Genomic DNA, 4344 nt, shown 5'->3' with positions numbered 1-4344 from the left:
TTGTCACTCCCTTAATCCCATAATCGTCACTCCCTTAATCCCCATAATCCTGTGATCGCGATATTATTGACAATTAGTTCCGTTCTAATGCGTTTACGAACCCGACTCATTAATCGATTCCTACTTTACTCTCTCTCTCTCTCTCTCTCTCTCTCTCTCTCTCTCTCTCTCAAGATTAAGTAATATGTATAGTGTTTTGATGTGTTTCTGTTAATATTTTTGAAACTATGAGGTTTGTGGATAAACGAGAGAGAGGAGAAGGTGGAGGTGGAGGTGGAGAAGGAGGAGGAGGTGAAGGTGGAGGAGGAGGTAACTTTATTCTCTTACAGTCCTCAAATAAGGCAACCACGAGGTCTGTTTTTTTTCTTTTTAAAGGAGGAGGAGGAGGAGGAGGAACAAAGAAACACAAAGAGAGAACAAACAACAGCAGGCCTGCTGGTCCTAACGAGGCTGTTTGTGATAAGCTACACTAACTATCTAATCAAAGGTGGAAGATGAAGGACAGCAAAGGCGAAGGCCGTGGTGAGCAAATCAGGGAAGTAAAGTAACGGAACAGGCCGAGGCAGCAAAACTATAATATAGTCGCCAAGTCAGTCAGTTCGGGGCCTCGCCATTCACGCCAATCCCGGGCAGAATCTTGGCGGTTCAGTCTCCTTCCTTCGCCCTGTCAACTTCCAACTTTCGTCACATCACTTTCCTTCCTTCCCTCGTTCCTTCCTTCCTTCCCTCGTTTCTTCCTTCCTTCCTTCCTTCCCTCGTTGTTGCTTTCCTTCCTTCCTTCTCTCGTTTCTTCCTTCCTTCCTTCCTTCCCTCGTTGTTGCTTTCCTTCCTTCCTTCCCTCGTTCCTTCCTTTGTCCTGTCATCTTTCTCCTTCCTCTCTTCCTCCTGTCACCTTCCCCCCTTTATTTCTCCCTTCCTCTGTCGCCTTCCTTCGGCCTTCGTCCTGCCATCCTTGATCCAACAAAAACGGTCTCCGGCGCCTTCACTGTATTTTCGATTGATTTTATATAATCCCGTCTGGAATTTTAAGAGACTCATCTTGCGATCCACCCTCCTCGCCTCGCGGGGCTGGGGAGCGTCAGGGGGCCCAAGGCCTTCCTGGCGAGCGTCGCAGGGCTCAGGGCTCCGGCAGGGCGCCTCGGCTCCCCCGGAGCGTCCACGGAGGTGTCGGAGATCCCGAGGGTCCGGGGGTTGGGGGGGCGTGAAGTGGCAGCAAGACATGCAGTTATTGACCTCTTATTAGCCAGGCGACGCGTTAATGACACGTTCCAATGGAAGGTTCGACGCATGGGGAGGTACAATTCCCCTAAGCAAGGCAAGTGTCATGCCAACTACGATAAAAAACGAAAAATCCAAAAAAAATACAAAAACAAAAAATCCAAAAAAAATTGTCTTGTTTTGCTTTGTTTAAAGCGTCTTGTATGTTGGTATGGCGGGTCTTCTCTGGGGAGAAGGAGACTAACGCGTTCCAACATACAAAACCAGGAAAAGACGACATGGAAACACCGAGAGAAGGAAGGGAAAGAAGGGAACACCAGAAGAAGGAAAATACAGAGAAGTAACACAAGAAGAAGGAATATGAAGTAACACAAGAAGAAGGAATTTGAAGTAACACAAGAAGAAGGAATATGAAGTAACACAAGAAGAAGGAATATGAAGTAACACAAGAAGAAGGAATTTGAAGTAACACAAGAAGAAGGAATATGAAGTAACACAAGAAGAAGGAATATGAAGTAACACAAGAAGAAGGAATTTGAAAAGAGTTACACAGAAGAAGGTATTGAAAAGAGTTACACAGAAGAAGGTATTGAAAAGAGTAACACAGAAGAAGGTATTGAAAAGAGTAACACAGAAGAAGGTATTGAAAAGAGTTACACAGAAGAAGGTATTGAAAAGAGTAACACAGAAGAAGGTATTGAAAAGAGTTACACAGAAGAAGGTATTGAAAAGAGTTACACAGAAGAAGGTATTGAAAAGAGTATAACAAGAAGAAGGTATTGAAAAGAGTAACACAGAAGAAGGTATTGAAAAGAGTTACACAGAAGAAGGTATTGAAAAGAGTTACACAGAAGAAGGTATTGAAAAGAGTAACACAGAAGAAGGTATTGAAAAGAGTTACACAGAAGAAGGTATTGAAAAGAGTTACACAGAAGAAGGTATTGAAAAGAGTATAACAAGAAGAAGGTATTGAAAAGAGTTACACAGAAGAAGGTATTGAAAAGAGTATAACAAGAAGAAGGAATTTGAAAAGAGTAACACAAGAAGACGGAATTTGAAGAGAAATAACACAAGAAGAAGAAATGTGAAGTAACACCGGAAGGAAAATCCAGAGAAGTAACACAAGAAAAATGAAAATGGAAATGAAAAGAATCATCCACCTTTCGGCCCAAACCAACATCACAAAATTATGGGCGAGTCTCTTCTGGGAGGAAAGCGGCTCGTTCAGACCCAGGAACACCAGAAAGGATGATAGAAACGTCAAGAAAAGGAAAACAAAAAAGTCATCCACCTTTCGGCCCCTGGGGCCGCAGGGTGGGTGACGGGTGAATCTCCTCTGGGGAGAAGGAGGCTAACCCACACAGTCAAGATAGAGGATAGAGAAAGGAAATGAAATCATCGAGAAAAGAAAATGAAATTACAATATCAAGAAAATAACTAAAAAGTCATCCAGCTTTCGGCCCCTGGGGCCGCAGGGCGGGTGACGGGTGAGTCTTCTGGGGAGGAGGAGGCTCATCCACACCCAGCAACACCAACAGAAAGAAAAGAAAAGAAAACATCAAGAGAAAAGAAAAGAAAACATCAAGAGAAAAGAAAAGAAAACATCAAGAGAAAGGAAAAGAAAACATCAAGAGAAAAGAAAAGAAAAGGAAAAGAAAAGAAAAAACAAAGTAAACAAAGCAAAACAAGACAAAACAAAAACAAAACAAAATAAAACAAATTAAAACATAATAAATAAATTAATAAACAACCCTATAACAAACAATATAATTTAGCTACTGGGACTGCTTAAACGTTCGAGATCAGCTTGGAAGTGTTCTTTATCCGTTGTCGTAGTGACTGCTGGCTATGTTTGTGTCGTCGGCAAATTTCGATATTTTACACGATAGCCGCTCGTCAATGTCATGTACGTACACCAAAAACAGAACAGGTCCCAACACCGACCCCTGCGGAACACCGCTTTTGATATCTCGCCAGTCAGATAACATAAGAACATAAGAACGTTGGAATCTGCAAGAGGCCGGTAGGCCTATACAAGGCAGTTCCTTTGACCCTAAACTCCCGTGTATCTAACCCCACCTAGTATCGCTGTCCATGAATTTATCTAATCTATTTTTTAATGTGACAATTGTATTGGCACTCACCACGTGACTGCTAAGCCTATTCCACTCATCCACAACCCTGTTGGTAAACCAATTTTTGCTTATGTCCCTGTTGAATCTGAATTTATCCAGTTTAAACCCATTACTTCGTGTTCTACCCGGTTCTCTTACCAACAAAACCTTATGAATATCTCCCTTATTAAAGCCCTTCATCCATATATAAACCTCGATCATGTCTCCACGCACCCTTCGCCTTTCTAGAGAATGCAAGTTTAACTGTTTGAGTCTTTCCTCGTATGGCAAGTTTCTCAACCCCTGAATCATCTTACTCATCCTCCTCTGCACTGATTCTAACATTTTGATATCCATTCTATAGTAAGGTGACCAGAACTGAACCGCATAGTCAAGATGAGGTCTAACTAATGCTAAATATAGTTTGAGGAAGACTTCGGCGCTTCTGTTGCTTACGCTCCTTGAAATAAATCCCAGTACCCTATTTGTTCGATTTCTAGCTTGAATGCATTGTGCCCTTGGATGGAGATCAGAGCTCACTAAGACCCCTAAATCTCTCTCGCACCCAGACCTGCTTATGAGAGTGTCGTTTAAGCAATAGTTGTGAGAGGGGTTGTTCCTACCTACACTCAGAATACTGCACTTCCCTACATTGAACTCCATCTGCCATTTATCCGCCCAGTCATACAATCTGTTTAGTTCATCCTGGAGAATACTAGCGTCCTGATCCGACTCAATTACTCTACCGATCTTGGTATCATCTGCAAATTTACTGACATCACTACTAATTCCTCTATCTATATCATTGATATAAATAATAAACAAAAGTGGACCTAATACCGAACCTTGTGAGACCCCACTCGTAACACATCCCCAGTCAGATCTTTTACCATTGATTTGCACTCTTTGCTTCCTATTGCTAACCCACGCCTTGACCCAGTTCAAAACCTTATCCTCTACACCGTGAGCCTGTAATTTAAGCAACAGTCGTTGGTGAGGAACTTTGTTAAAC

General features: G+C 42.3%; 1 long non-coding RNA gene across 16 annotated transcripts; it reads left to right on the top strand.

Moving 5' to 3' along the window:
• Positions 1-248: 248 nt before the first annotated feature.
• LOC126985113 (uncharacterized) lies at positions 249-2953 on the top strand. Of its 16 annotated transcripts, none has more exons than XR_007738307.1 (3): positions 918-1939; positions 1995-2184; positions 2240-2953. It is a non-coding gene; the product is annotated as an uncharacterized LOC126985113 (long non-coding RNA). The 16 variants fall into 16 exon arrangements; XR_007738311.1 differs by having other exon boundaries at positions 919-1994; positions 2049-2184; XR_007738302.1 differs by having other exon boundaries at positions 925-1966; positions 2022-2184.
• Positions 2954-4344: the final 1391 nt, after the last annotated feature.

The sequence above is a fragment of the Eriocheir sinensis genome, chromosome 58, assembly GCF_024679095.1.
Source record: "Eriocheir sinensis breed Jianghai 21 chromosome 58, ASM2467909v1, whole genome shotgun sequence".
NCBI lineage: Eukaryota > Metazoa > Arthropoda > Malacostraca > Decapoda > Varunidae > Eriocheir > Eriocheir sinensis.
Note: the sequence above shows the minus strand (reverse complement) of the source record. Positions and strands in the feature narration are given on the sequence as shown.